This window comes from Triticum aestivum, chromosome 4D (assembly GCF_018294505.1).
Source record: "Triticum aestivum cultivar Chinese Spring chromosome 4D, IWGSC CS RefSeq v2.1, whole genome shotgun sequence".
Taxonomy (NCBI): domain Eukaryota; kingdom Viridiplantae; phylum Streptophyta; class Magnoliopsida; order Poales; family Poaceae; genus Triticum; species Triticum aestivum.
Genome location: NC_057805.1, coordinates 97,494,585 through 97,510,595, shown reverse-complemented (window position 1 = coordinate 97,510,595; position 16,011 = coordinate 97,494,585).

Sequence of the window (16,011 nt, the reverse complement as noted above, 5' to 3'; positions counted from 1 at the left end):
CTGTTTTTCTAAGGACGGCCACCCAGGCTCAAAGGGATCATAAGATTATTCATGCTAGAAACTTCCGTGTGCAGCCACAAGCTATTATGGGCTCTAGCATAGTTGAGTAGGTTACATGATCTCTTGAAGAGGTTGGCTAGCAGATGTAGGGGAAAGTAGGTGTAACTATCCACCCAGAGTAAAGAGTTATTGTTTCTGAAAGACTGTGTCTCGGTCATCCGTTTCTCAAACATCATGTAGTGCGAGAATCAAGCGGAGGCGATCGAGTCTTGTGGGGAAAAGTGCGCAAACCTCTACAGAGTGTACAAACTAATCATGGTTAGCCGTGTCCCCGGTTATGGACATCTTGAGTATCTAGTACTTGGATTATCATGTGAATCTCATCACCATGTTACTTTAATTAATTTTGTTGGGTTAATGATGATACTTAATTGGGATTGAGATGCTGTCAACCATCTCAATGTTTAACAACCACCATGATAGTTAAATAAATTTATTCCTTTGCAGTAGGGAAATATTGGCTTTTTGCAAAACTGTAACCATAGAGCCTTCTACCAGCCATATATGCATGTAGTATAGCATTATTATGTTCATTACTCTCTATGTGTTACATTGCCAGCATATTCCATGTGCTGACCCGTTTTTGGGCTGCAACGTTTTATGTTGCAGACTTTTCAGACGACGAGTAAGGTGCCTTAGGTCGTGGTCTTATACTCAGTGATGCCGTTAGAGTTGATGGACTCACTTATCTTCCAAGTCTTCTGCTGTTATCATATTAGATGGCCTTAAGCCATATTGATCATACTTATTTCTCCTTTGAGATACTCGATGTAATAAGTGTGTGATTGCTACTCTGTTATAAATCCTCCATTTGTACTGTGTGTGTCAGCATTACTGATCCAGGGATGGCACTAAAGCACAGAGCACAGACTGTTTGAGGTCTGGTCGCTACATCATACTAATGGAGAATTGCTACTCTCCTGCTTTGTTTCCCATTAAGATAAAGTAGATCAGTAGATGCTTTTCTTCTGTGAGTACAAGTCATCAACCGTTATTTCTCAGTAATTGTTTCCCTTATACCTATTGTTGCTTACAGGGATATCAAAATTAAAGCTCGGTTTTATTCCGACTTTGATTTTAGTTGAACTGCACAAAAGGAGCCAATGTGTCCAAGGCAAACTGCTGCATTACTGGGTCCAGTTGGTCGTTCCACTTTGCAGAAAGAAGCAGTCACTGTTTGCGCTACATTACAGAAGGAATGACCGAGAAGCTTTACAGAGTATTATTAGACACCGGTGACATGACTAGTCTGCAGAGACCATTGGCAATTTAACAACACATGGAGTGCCTTGGGCAAAAAGTGCCCAAACAAGTACAAGAAGCTACGACAGGACTCCACGATCATAGGCATTACATATTTTGAATGGGAAAAGCTTGTCAAAGTTTAATCATTGATGTTAGCAAGAAGACGTTAGTTTAATATATTGGAATTGGAAAACCTTGTCAAAATTTGCTCATTGATGTTAGCCAGAAGACATGCATTTGATATTTTTGAGTGGGACGCCCTTGCTGTGAGCAGTGTCGAGTGTTTTTTCCTATTCCTGTGTTCAGTTTAGAAGTAAATAGTTACTCTGCTGAGATATTCCTGTGTTAGGAGTTTGTTCTGAATATTGTCTATGTAATGTCAGGCCTTGTGTTTGATTGCAAAGTTGAGCTTGGAATGTTGTGGCTCCTGAGAATAATGCTTCGTATTGTTTTGCATGTCGATCTAATGCCAGTGATTTGCTTGTTAAGAAGATCATCCTCTTCTGTTGTTTCCGTGCTTAAGAAGTTCATCGTCTGATGTTTCATTCATAGCCTATACGACAAGTCGGGTAGGTTAGACGTGAAACCATATGATCTTTCGACCAACTCATGATATTAGACCGTGATTGATCGTCGTTTTCCAACCAAAACCGCTTGTAAAACTGACGCTTGTAAATTAAAGCAGATGGTCTCGGGCGAAGGCGCTTGGTTTGTCGATTTCGACTAGTAAAATATCGGAAGTACTTCACACACGATAAAAACGCTGAACGACACTCGGACGATTGCTAATCCAGCCGTTAGCTGCTGTTTCAGCCTTGCCCATGGATGGCATGATACGCACGTCGTGCATGTATCGTCTGGTAATGTCGTCCATATAGCAGTGCTCGTAAAATATACACTGGTCTGTCAAATTACACGTGTAACCCGCCGGTTTTACTTACAGACCTCGGGCCCTTGGTTTCATTATGCCTGTATTTTACGCGTTGTTTCCGATGATGAGTAAATTACACTTGTATGTTAATACAGGTTTGAAATGAACCAGAGCTCCCAAGCGCGGCCTTACCGTTTCATGCCGTCTCAGTTTCTCGAAGGTGCTCATAGGTGTCCGATGATCCTGGCTTCCTGAATGAGCAGCGGGTGCTGTATCAGACCATCCGTCGGGCCCGCGAGGCCCTCTCCGTTGTCCTTCGAGTTGTTGCGCTCGCCGTGGCGCCGAGCATTGTTAACATCGTCAACGAACATGAGGATTCAGGAGATGACTTTATTTTGACTGGATGACACTAGGGACCCACTAGGGCCATAGCCGTACGTATGCAAGTGCCTCCTTATTATGTACAAATATTTTTTTTGCTTTCTCCTGGTTTCCTGACATCACGGTCCCACACCATTGTCAACCTATGTAGTCAATATAAACAAGAGAATTGCACAAGGTGCGGCCGACAGCTGGGACCAAGCAGCTCGAGCAGTATTTGTGTTTTTGAGGCATGAGCACTGCAGAGTTTTTCTTGGCGATGATTTCGTTGTTGTTCAGAGGAGAGCAGGGTATTAACTGGGCGGGCTGTGGCCCATCTAGCCCAGGCCAGATATCCAGCCCAGATACTAATTTTTTCAAGATGAAAATGGCTAGCCCAGCTATACGTCTTTTTGAGGAATACCCAGGCAAGGTCAACTTGTTATTCTCCGCCCCGCTGGGCTGCAAATCTTTCCTAGGAGGGATGCATTAGGCTTAACAGGAAAATGGGCTTTAAAAATAATAAATGGGATGTAATTATAAAAACTGGGCAGTAACTATAAAAAAATGCACCAAACACGAAATTAGTTTATAAAATATTATTTATGGATTTTGAAAATCTTAAATTTTCATTGTTGCGTGCACAATGTTTTGTTGGATTTTTATGTAATACAAATTTATATTTAATCTGACTAGAAATTTCGGGATAAAAATATTTCAGATCCCATCAAAATGTGGGAAATTTTATTGAATTCTGTCTTCAACGGTTGGTTGAAATTATTAATCGTTGTCCTAGCTAGAAAATGGGCTGTACTTTGAACAAACTGTAAATGGGCTGTTGTAAATTCCATTAGAATTCAAAAATGGGCTATACATTCTTACAAAACGCAAATGGGCTATAAGTTCTCTGCCACACACTTGTGGGCCTACTAAGTGACGCGTCCCCTAATAAAATAAGTTGACGCGTATGCAAGGGTTTGTCAACTTATTATAATCAACACACGGTTCTAGTAGCAGTGGCCGTTGGATGTCTATCCAATGGATGTCGTGCTTCTTCTTCAATCTCGGATATTCTTAGCTTCGGCCGCCCAAAAAATGATTCCTCCCCCTGACATCTGGGGTGCACCGTTTCGGAGGCTGACCTGTGGGCCTACTAAGTTGGAGCGTACCAAGGGCTTTGTCAACTTAGTCAATATAAACGATTCTAGCTTCAGTGACCGTACGATGTGCATCCAACGGCCGCAGTGCTTCTTCAACCTCTGGTCTTCTTGGTCCAGCTGCCCAAAGCAGCGCCGGTCGTGCCGCCTGCTCCTACCTCCCGTGGTCGGCTGTGCTGCCGGGGAGGCCTCACCACCCCCATACTACTCCCACCGCTGGCCAGGCCATCCCTCCACTCACCCACACCCCCTGTTATTCTGCGGCGACGACAGCCTCACACCGCAGCCGAACCAGGGAACCCTCGTACTCCTCTCCGCGCGGGCTTCCACTGCTGCGTCTTCCCCGGCTCCGCGTCGTCCCCTTCCTAGGCCTCGCCGTCGTCCACCGCCCTGGTGCTCTCGGCGCGGCGTGGTCAACGTGGTCAACGACCGACTTCCATCGGAAGAGTACTATACGTGGAGAGGCTGACAGCTGGGTCCACGGCGGCCGCAAGGAAGTGCCTCCTTATTACGCGCAAAATAATTATTCCTCCACCTGACAGCGGGGACCCACCGGACGGGCCACCAGTATTTTGCAAAAAAATCGTTTCCCCCTGACTGCTGGGACCCACCGGACGGGCCACCGTATTTCACGAAAAAAAACGTTCCCCCCGCTGTCATCTCAGACCCACCGGAAGTGCCTCCTTATTACGCACAAAAAAATGAATACTCCCCCAGCTAGCTGGGACCCACCTTGGTGGGAGGCCGACTTGTGGGCCTACTAAGTTGACGGGAATGAAGTGCTTTGTCAACTTAGTCAATATGAACGATTCTAGCTCCAGTGACCGTACGATGTTCATCCAATGGCCGTAGTGCTTCTTCAACCTCTGGTCTTCTTGCTCCAGCCGCCCAAAGCAGCGCCAGTCGTGCCGCATGCTCCTGCCTCCCGTGGCCGGCTGTGCTGCCGCAGAGGCCTCACCGCCCCCTACTATTCCCACCGCTGGCCAGGCCCTGCGGCGACGGCAGCCTCACACCGCAGCCGAACCAGTGAACCCTCGTACTCCTCTCCGCGCGGGCTTCCACTGTCGCGTCTTCCCCGGCTCCGCGTCGTCCCCTTCCTAGGCCTCGCCGTCGTCCACCGCCGTGGTGTTCTCCGCGCGGCGTGGTCAACGTGGTCAAGGAACGACTTCCATCGGAAGAGTACTGTACGTGGAGAGGCTCACAGGAGAGCTTCCATTCGGCTGGCCGAGAAAATGGCCCATCAGTAATGAGAAATGGGCTGTACATTTTTAAAACACATCAAACCGGCAATTAGTTTCAAATATCTCTTTTTTTCATTTCGAGATTTTAAATTACATTAATTTTTATGCGTGGAGAATTTGTTGGATTTTATATTGATATACATTTATTTTTAAAATCAGTTTGAATGTGAGTCGAAATTTCGGGATTAAAAACAGTTCGGACCCCACCGAAATATGCAAAATTTCGTATAATTTTTTAACCGTGGCCACAATATGGGCTGTAATGCTTACAAAAAGAATATGGGCTCCAAAAAAACCTTAATAATTAGCAAATGGGTTGTAAATTATTAGAAATAATGGCAGATGGGATGTATGCTGTTTTCCACATATTTGAGGCTTTCCTAAAAAAAAGGTTGACGCACAAGCAGTGCCTGTTGGATGGCCATCCAATGGCCGTCGTGCTTCTTCAATCTCTGCTCTTCCTGCTCCAGCCGCTCAAACAAGCGCCGGCGGGACTGCCTGCTCCCTCCTCCCCGCGGCCGGCTCTACTACCGCGCAGGCCTCACCGCCCCACCGTACTCCCATCGCTGGCCTAGCCATCCCTCTACTCACCCACACCTGCTGTTATTCTCCGGCGACGACAGACGAACCAGTAAACCCTCGTACAGTCGTACTCCCCTCCGCGTGGGAAACAACTGTCGAGTCTTCCCTGCATCCGTGTCGTTCCCTTCCTAGGCCTCGCCGTCATCCACCACCCTGGTGCTCTCGGCGCGGCCTGGTCAACGTGGTCAACGACCGACATGCATCTGAAGTGGACTATACGTGGAGAGGCCGACAGCTGGGTCCACGGCCGCACGCAAGGAAATGCCTCCTTATTACGCGCAAAATAATGATTCCTCCACCTGACATCAGGGACCCACCGAAAGGGCCTCTGTATTTCGCGAAAAAAACGTTACCGCCGCTGACAGCTCGGACCCACCAGCTATATCTTCGCACGCAAGGAAGTGCCTCCTTATTACACACAGAAAAATGAATACCCCCCTGCTAGCTGGGACCCACCATGGTGGGAGGCTGACTTGTGGGCCTACTAAGTTGACTGGGACGGGGGCCTTTGTCAACTTTAGTCAATATGAACGATTCTAGCTCCAGTGATCGTACGATGTCCATCCAACGACCGTAGTGCTTCTTCCACCTCTGGTCTTCTTGCTCCAGCCGCCCAAAGCAACGCCAGTCGTGCCGCATGCTCCTGCCTCCCGTGGCTGGCTGTGCTGCCGCGGAGGCCTCACCGCCCCCTACTATTTCCACCGCTGGCCAGGCCCTGCGGCGACGGCAGCCTCACACCGCAGCCGAACCAGTGAACCCTCGTACTCCTCTCTGCGCGGGCTTCCACTGCCGCGTCTTCTCGGCTCCCCGTCGTCCCCTTCTTAGGCCTCGCCGTCGTCCACCGCCCTGATGCTCTCGGCGCGGTGTGGTCAACGTGGTCAAGGAACGACTTCCATCGGACGTGGACTGTACGTGGAGACGCTGATAGCCAGGTCCACGGCCGCAGCAAGGAACTGCCTCCTTATTACGTGGAAAATAATGATTCCTCCACCTGACAGCTGGGACCCACCGGACGGGCCACTGTATTTTGCGAAAAAAACGTTTCCCCTGACTGCTGGGACCCACCAGCTACATCTTCGCACGCAAGGAAGTGCGTCCGGGCAAAAAAACAATTTGCCCCCTGACTGCTGGGACCCACCAGCTACATCTTCGCTGGCAAGGAAGTGCCTGACAGTCGGGACCCACCTGGTCGAAGCATACGTAGCATTGTCATTCTGGCCGCGAACGTGTACGTACATACTGGTCGATGTAGAGGCGCGCACGTGTCGTAGTAGAGGCGCGCACATAGCATGTACACGTACGTACATCGGCCAGTGTGCAAGAAAGAAAATACGGCCACGTACGTACATACGGGCAGGGTCTCGAACGCCTACTCGCGCATACGTACGGCCAGGGATCATGTACATGGCTGGGTCGGAACGGAGAAACAGCGTCGTCGTCGTGTTCATGGGGAGCCAACCGGCTGGGTCGGAACGGAATGCGTCGTCGTGTTCATCGGGAGGGCTTGGACGGAACAGCCGATGGAAACGAGGCCTGGCGTACCGCAGAACGGAGGAAACGGCCTTGTGTTCGACCGGCCACATTTGAAACGGGATCCTGTTAATCGGGAGGGGTCTGGCGTACCGCAAAACGGAGGAAACGGACCTCCTACGGTCGAAACGGGGGTCCTGTTGATCGGGAGGGGTGTGGCGTACCGCAAAACGGAGGAAACGGACTTGTGTTGGAGCGCTACGGTCGAAACGGGGGTCCTGTTCATCGGGGGCGGGGGGGGGGGGGGTGTGGCGTACCGCAAAACGGGACTCCACGGGACACTGTTCATCTCCACCATCGACCCCCTCCCGCCTCCACGGGCTACTGTTCATCCACCGTCGACCTCCTCCAGCCTCCACCTGCGACTGTTCATCCACGGGCTCCTGTTCATCCAGCCTCCACCATGTGCTACTCCACCGGCTACTGTTCAACCAGCCCTCTCCACGGGCGCCTGTTCAACCACCTCTCCACGGGCTACTGTTCATCCAGCCCTCCACGGGGTGGTCCTGTTCATCCTGCCCTCCACGGGGTGGTCCTGTTCATCCCGCCCTCCACGGGGTCCTGTTCATCCAGCCCCAACTGGCTCGATCGATCGGGGTCCTGTTCATCCAGAGGCAACACCACGGGGTCCTGTTGATCCACCCCCACCGGGAACTGTTCATCCAAACCCCCCAGCAACGCTCACTGTTCATCCAGAGGCAGCATGGATCGGCTTCAGTTAGCAGCAGTAGTGAAGGAATCGCTTGATCGGGTTCAGTTAACAGCCATCGATCGATCGCTCGGGTTCAGTTAGAGCCCAACGCCTCACTCGGGTTCAGTTAGAGCCAACGCCTCGCACACACGCGCGTACGTGTATGAGAGAAACACGCATCGCTCGGCCCCCGACCTCCCACCGTAACCGGGAACTCCCCGAAATTTTCCTCGCCCTCGCTTCTACCACGGTTTTTTCCATCATGGACGGCCCAAAGAATGTCATGCAGCTGCGTCTCCGGCCCGCCCAGGACGAAAAGCCCATTTTCTGTCATGATTATTTGTCATAGATGTAGGAGCCCACCACATCTATGATGATACCGGGTTTTGTCACAATTATCGTCATAGAAGTGTCATATGTATGACAGAAAAAAATTTCGTTCGGCCCAAAATGTCACGGATGTGTCTTTTTCTAGTGTACTTTGGGCTCGTGAAGCGGCTGGTCGATGCCTGCCCTCAGCTTGGTTCCATCAAGCGGTCGGTCTGCATAGAAGGTGCACGGATGGCCTTCGCCCGCATCAAGGTGCAGTGAGCGAAGATGAACGCCGTCAAGCTCGCGACCGAGGGACCGCCCGCGGGCAAGGAACACTGCACACCCGAGCGGTACTTTGATGATGTCCTGGAGGGATCTCGCATTGTAACGGGCCAGTGTGAAAAATACATTATCTTTGAATGAAGACATTCATGTTATCCCGTCCTGTATTATGAAACAAAGCCAATATGTAATATAATGCTTGTTGTTTGTTTAAAAAATTTCCTCCTGTGCGGTCGTTTTATTAAATCTGAGAGTTGGCCTGTCATCGGCTTCAGCCCCCACGTAAGTAGTACGGGGGTGTTCGGGATGGAATCTAAACACTCTTGATCCAAGAGTTTGGTCCCTGAAGGAGGTGTTTAGCGCAACGAACCAGGCAATCGGACTATGTGGCTTTATCACCCTCACTTAGCCATAGGAGTTTGACAATAGGAATGTAGGCGCAGCCCCTAGTTAGTATTTGTTAATCCGGACTAGGGTGATGTAGACACCTGATCGGGTGGAGTCCGACCCGTCGCATAATGCGGGAAAAAATCGCAAGAGATTTTAACCTCCGAATAGCCGACCAGCTCTCGCTGCGTCATGACAGTCAGTTTTCGGCTTTCTCTACTGAGGTGTTTAGCCGGATGAACCAGAAACACAATTGCAGTAGTTCTCCTTTTACTACCCTAGCCAATAGGACGGAACGTAAGGCAGTAAGCACAGGAGCCGGGCAACCGAACTATTGACCAAAGACATGATTCAGAGCCGATGCATATAATGCTAAATTTGGGGTGCCGAACTAAACTATAAAAGGTGGACTTTGTGCCGTAGTATGGAGCGCAATGAAGCCCCTGGCAAATTAAAGCGTACCAAAGTGTACGGGTGCAATCGATAAACATAGCGAAATAAAATTAAGTAGTAAGCCAGTGCCACATAAGTTGGGCCACAAACTGTTTCCATTGTAATTTGATTAATGTGCCAAGGCGCATTTGTACAAATAGTGCGATAAGCAACAGGGCTATTTAACATGCCGAGACCAAGGGGGAGCTGCGTGCGGATCCTGAAAACAGGTAGAGTGATCGTCAAGAAGACCACCTAGAGATTCCCCCACACGTATCCGCTGCTTGCCACCTTGGTATATCCATCCTTCGAAAGGATTGATGATCAGGCCGTCGTGAGGGGCCTGTGAAAAAAAAACCTGAAAAGTATAAAAAAGAAAAAGGAAAGTATGTGTGCCCAGGGAAGGTCGAACCGTATTATGGACCACAATCAAGTTATGCCTCCATCTTTGCCCATGGTATCTTGAGTGTGTAGTTATGTACGCGCGGTACGTACACGCTATTTGGTCAATACTGAGACGGAGGCCGAATTGCTAGTCGAACTCCTGACGAGCTGGACTGTCATTTTGCGGAGTAGTCCGGACTCGTTTGACAGTGTCCGAGAGCTTGGCCGCTGAATTAGCATTCTGTTTGATAAGGCCGCTCTGTACTTCCACTGCTAGGGCTGCGGTATGCTCCTCGGTACGGAGGGAGCGTTCTGTGTTTCCATTGACTGTTATGACACCGCGTGGTCCGGGCATCTTGAGTTTGAGGTAAGCATAGTGTGGCACCGCATTGAATCGAGCAAATGCAGTTCGTCCGAGCAGTGCGTGATAGCCACTGCGGAAGGGGACGATAACGAAGATCAAGTCTTCACTTCGGAAGTTGTCCGGGGATCCGAAGACGACTTCCAATGTGATTGAGCCCGTGCAGCGGGCCTCTACACCTGGTGTTACTCCTTTAAAGGTAGTTTTTGGGGGCTTGATCCTTGATGGATCGATGCCCATCTTGTGGACTGTATCCTGATACAGCAGGTTGAGGCTGCTGCCACCGTCCATGAGGACTCGCGTGAGGTGGAATCCATCAATGATTGGGTCGAGGACCAGTGCAGCTGAACTGCCATGACAGATACTGGTCGGATGGTCCCTGGGATCGAAGGTGATCGGGCAGGAAGACCATGGGTTGAATTTTGGGGTGACTGGCTCTATCGCGTAGACGTCCCTGAGCGTGCGTTTGCGCTCCGTCTTGGGGATATGGGTAATGTATATCATGCTCACCGTTTTAACCTAGGGGGAATTCTTCTACCCCCCTGTGTTCGGCGGACGGGGCTCCTCGTCGTCGTCCTCACTCCGCGACCCCTTCTCCTTGTTATCGGTATTTAACTTGCCAGCCTATTTAAAGACCCAATAGCTTCTGTTGGTATGATTGGCTGGTTTATCGGGGGTGCCGTGGATATGACATGGACGATTGAGTATGTGGTCCAAGCTGGATGAGCCCGGATTGTTTCTTTTAAATGGCCGCTTCCGCTGGCCGGACTTGGAGCCACTGAATCTGGCGTTGATCGTCGTGTCATCGGTATTGTCACCGTTGCTTCGACGCTTGTGCCTGTTGCGTCGAGGCTTGCCATTGCTATTTCTGGCTTCAGAAGTGCCAGGTTCGCTTGCATTGTTATTGCTACAGGCTAGCCGGCTATCTTCGCCCGCGCAAAAGCGGGTCATAAGTGCCATGAGGGCTGCCATAGACTTTGGCTTTTCTTGGCCGAGGTGTCGGGCGAGCCATTCGTCGCGGATGCTATGCTTAAAGGCCGCTAGGGCTTCGACATCCGGACAGTCGACGATCTGGTTCTTTTTAGTTAGGAACCTAGTCCAGAATTTCCTGGCTGACTCTCCGGGCTGTTGAACTATGTGACTTAAGTCATCGGCATCCGGGGGTCGGACGTATGTACCTTGGAAGTTGTCACGGAAGGCGTCTTCCAAGTCCTCCCAGCTGCCAATGCAGTTTTCTGGCAGGCTGTTTAACCAGTGCCGAGCTGGTCCCTTGAGTTTTAGCGGGAGGTATTTGATGGCATGAAGAGCATCACCGCGGGCCATATGAATATGGATAAGAAAATCCTCAATCCATACCGCGGGATCTGTTGTTCCATCATATGATTCGATATTCACGGGTTTAAACCCTTCTGGGAATTCGCGCTCCATTACTTCATCAGTGAAGCAGAGTGGGTGTGCGGCACCTCTATATCGGGCCAAGTCGCGACGTAGCTCGGATGGAGTCCGTCTGCAGTTTTCAGCCCGGACGTGGTTATGCTTGTCATGTCCGGCTAGATAGCCGCCATCGCGCATCGGGGCACGCCCCCACGATGCGTAGATCGATCTGGTCTGACCTGCTCTATTTTCGAGGTCCTGCCGTAGGTCGTATGTATATCCCCGAGCTATTGTGTCTCTACCTTTACGGCGAGGTAGTATGGGCTGGTGGTCGGCTTGAGTTGCCGTTTTATCCCAGCCACGTGGTGGTCGGTCAGCCGCGTTACGTGCTGATGGGACGGGCTCAAGTGCCTCGTCGTTGAATTGAGGTAGCAGTTTACGCTTCGGGTAGCTCTTGGTTGGGCACTCGAGGCCGTATTCCTCGGCTGCCAGGACATTAGTCCACCTGTCATTGAGTAGATCTTGATCAGCTTGAAGCTACTGCTGCTTCTTTTTCAGGCTCCTTGCAGCGGCTATTAGCCGGCGCTTTAAGCGCTCCTGCTCGAGAGATTCCTCAGGCACGATATAGTCTTCGTCACCGAGGCTCACCTCGTCCTCGGAGAGTGGAAGGTAATTACTGTCCTCTGAGTCTTCATTTATGGCCTGCTCGTCAGGGCTAACTTGCCCATCTTCCCAATCGTCCTGTTTGGAGGTTGGCTCGACGGGGTCTTCTTGGTCTTCAGCATCGTCCGAAGTGTTATTGTCTCCCGTGCCGGTATTGCTGTCCTTTCCACGGCGTGATTTAGAGCGGCGTTGCTGACGTCGGCGCTTTGGCTGTATCTCAGGAGGTTTATCCTCGACTGGATCCTTCTCGTCATCACTGTTACCCTCTTTGGGTGTATCCACCATGTACACGTCATACAAAGAGGTGTCCGTCCAGCGCCCGGTAAACGGCGGGTTTTGGGCCTGCTCTTCTCCGGCATCATCGTCCATACCGTCGATGTCTTTGGAGCCGTAATCGAGCATGTCAGTTAGGTCCTCGGCAGTGGCTATGAAGTGGGTGGTGGGTGGGACGTAAAATTCCCTGCTCTCAGCCCCTAGTCTGGGCTGGGCGTAGTTCGGACGTTGCTCCTCTGTAATGACGAGGGATCGCATCAAGTCTAGAGCCTCGCTTAAAGGCGAGGTTTGGCCAGGGAGAAGAGAGTCCGTGGAGTATGGCGGGAAGGAGACTCCTTGGCCGAACTCACACGATGCTGACTCCGAGGGTTCGGAGCCAGTGTCCGAGGAAGAGTCCGGCTTTATGATGGTTGCCAGCGACACTACTTCCTCCGGCTCCCCCATACTTGGCTTAGTGGCCGCAGATAGTCCGGCGGGCTCAGGAATCCCGTCTTCGGACCTGGAGATGTGCTCCGGATCTAAAGCCACAGTGGAGGTTGGGGCCGTGAACCCTTGGAAGATCAAGTCTCCTCGGATATCATCGACATAGTCCAGATTTCCAAAACTAATCTGGTGACCTAGGGCGTAGCTGTCGATCTGCTCTAGATGGCCAAGCGAGTTGGCCCGTAGTGCGAAGCCGCCGAATATGAAGATCTGGCCAGGGAGAAAACCCTCCCCTAGGGCAGCATTGTTGTAGATGAGTGAAGGAGCCATCGAACCTTCTAATGACGATGCTGCGGAACTCTCAATGAAAGCACCAATGTCAGTGTCAAAACCGGCGGATCTCGGGTAGGGGGTCCCGAACTACGCGTCTAAGGCCGATGGTAACAGGAGACGAGGGACACGATGTTTACCTAGGTTCGGGCCCTCTTGATGGAGGTAATACCCTACTTCCTGCTTGATTGATCTTGATGAATATGAGTATTACAAGAGTTGATCTACCACAAGATCGTCATGGCTAAACCCTAGATGTCTAGCCTGTATGATTGTAATTGCCTCTATGGACAAAACCCTCCGGTTTATATAGACACCGGAGGGGCCTAGGGTTGTACAGAGTCGGTTTACAGAGGAAGGAATCTTCATATCCGAACACCAGGCTTGCCATCCACGCAAAGGAGAGTCCCATCCGGACACGGGAAGAAGTCTTCTACCTTGTATCTTCATGGCCCATCAGTCCAGCCCACGTCACATAGCCCGGACGTCCGAGGATCCCTTAATCCGGGACTCCCTCACACAACTCCATGGCCAATATGTACAAGGAAATACCTGACAAGGCCTTGGAGACACACAAGCTAGGCTTAGTGTACTACCTGTTGTCTGGATTGGCCACCATGAACACTATATTGAGGCACACCTTGCTACCCAAGTCAGGAGATCACAGGATGATCAGAGGCCACTCCATCAACTTGCTTCAATTGTTTGTTGTGCCACATTAATTCAAGGTGATGAGCTTGATAGTTGAAACCATCAAGAGAACTGTAGTAGACCAGAAGAGATCATGGGTATGCTCCACACATTCAGATGCTCATCAACTCCAAGATGGGAAAAGGCATGTATCTCCTGGATAAAGAGAACCTTCCCTTGAGGCCTGATCGTGAGGATAGCACAGTTGTTATGGATGCTTCACATCCTACATCAATTGAGGCTCAGGAGAAGAGAGAAAAAGCAAAAGCAGAAAAGGCAGCCAAGATACCAAGTGCTGAAGAGGCATCCCAAGTATTTCTCAAGTCCAAACAAGATCAACTTGGCTATCTCATTTAGGCTACTTTGAGGATTGAGAAAGGTTTGGCCACCCTGACTCAAAATCAAGAGAGTCTTGAAAGGATCATTGAGACAAAAATACATGATCTAGATGTCAAGGTGACAGAGATTCATACTTCCGTGGAGAAGATTCAAGAAGAGATTGAAGACAGGAACGAGGGACCTACAACAAATGCTTTTCAACAAGTCCCAAGGGGAGCAAGGTCCACAGCTGTGCCAGTTGCTACTAATCCCAGACCTACAGTGTCAGCACCTGCAGCTACCACCTTAGTTGCTCCTCCAGTTGCAACTCCACCAGCTCCCCAGACCTCTTCAGATGCATTCGTTGCAGAACTCCTCTCCACGCCACCTTCGCACTCCGGTGCTCCCGGAGATCAAGCTTAGAGAGATGCATAGCACTATGCATTTTCAAGCTTTTTGGTAACTTGTTTCCAAAGGGGGAGAAAGTGTATAGATCACAGGCTTCGAGAGAGAGGGTGCTTTGCTTCTTTTTGTCTCTCTTGCTACTTATTTGCTTGCTTGTTTGGTTGATACCCTATTTATGTGTGTGTAAGATACTTGTATGGTCATGTGCTCGATCATATCGTACTTTAAAGTCTGTGCTTGGATGATGATATTCTCTATCTCTCATGTATGATCATCCACACTTTGTCTTGGTGATGAGTGCATATTTCATATTCTATCATTTTGAGCACTCCACCAAGATGTATATGACATGGAAGAGTAACTCATGATCCTAATAGATTATGCATTTGCATTCAAAAGAAAATTTTAAATAATGCACAAATTTAGGGGGAGCTCTTGCTTATCACATACTTCTCAAAGCAACGATGTATTTCATTCTTATTATCATTTATCGAAGCTTTGATCTATATGTTTTCATCAATTACCAAAAAGGGGGAGATTGAAAGTGCAACTAATCCCTAGGTGGTTTTGGTAATTCTTAACAACATATAGCTCATTGAACTAATACTCTTTCAAGATAATCATTTCAGAAAGTTCAATGATTGGCATCGCATGGACTAGAGATGTGGACCCCTCAAAATGCAAAGGACACATATTGGAAAAAGCTCAAGACTCTACATTTTCCTTTTAGTGATCCAAGATCACATTGAGTCCATAGGAAAAAAGCCAATACTATTAAAAGGGGATGAGGTGTTGCTTAATGGCTTGCTTGCTCAAAATGCTTAGTGATATGCTCCAAAAGCCCTCAACCACTTTCTCATTTCCACATATGTCCTAAACCTAAAGTCAAACTCGGCCCCACCGATTTGATCTATCCGGCGCCACCGAGTTCACCTGACATAGCCACTGCCAGAAACCCTAATCAATTCGGTTTCACCGATAGTGTCGGCGTTCTGGGAACGGGGGTCCCCAGACTTGCCTGCCTGTGGCTCCACAAGTGGGCTCGTATGGCCCATTGATACGTCCATTTTGCATGATGCTTTTATATTGATATTTATTGCATTATGGGCTGTTATTACACATTATGTCACAATACTTATGCCTATTCTCTCTTATTTTACAAGGTTTACATGAAGAGGGAGAATGCCGACAGCTGGAATTCTGGGCTGGAAAAGGAGCAAATATTAGAGACCTATTCTGCACAACTCCAAAAGGCCTGAAACTCCACGGAAGTTATTTTTGGAAAAATACTAAGCGAAGAAAATACCAGAGGGGACCCACACCCTGGGCACGAGGGTGGGGGCGCGCCCTACCCCCCTGGGCGCGCCCCCTGCCTCGTGGGCCGCCTGGTGGCCCTCCGGTGCCCATCTTCTGCTATATGAAGTCTTTCATCTGAAAAAAAATCATAAGCAAGCTTTCGGGATGAGACTCCGCCGCCACGAGGCGAAACCTTGGCGAAACCAATCTAGGGCTCCGGCAGAGCTGTTCTGCCGGGGAAACTTCCCTCCGGGAGGGGGAAATCATCCCCATCGTCATCACCAACGCTCCTCTCATCGGTAGGGGGCCAATCTCCATCAACATCTTCACCAGCACCATCTCCT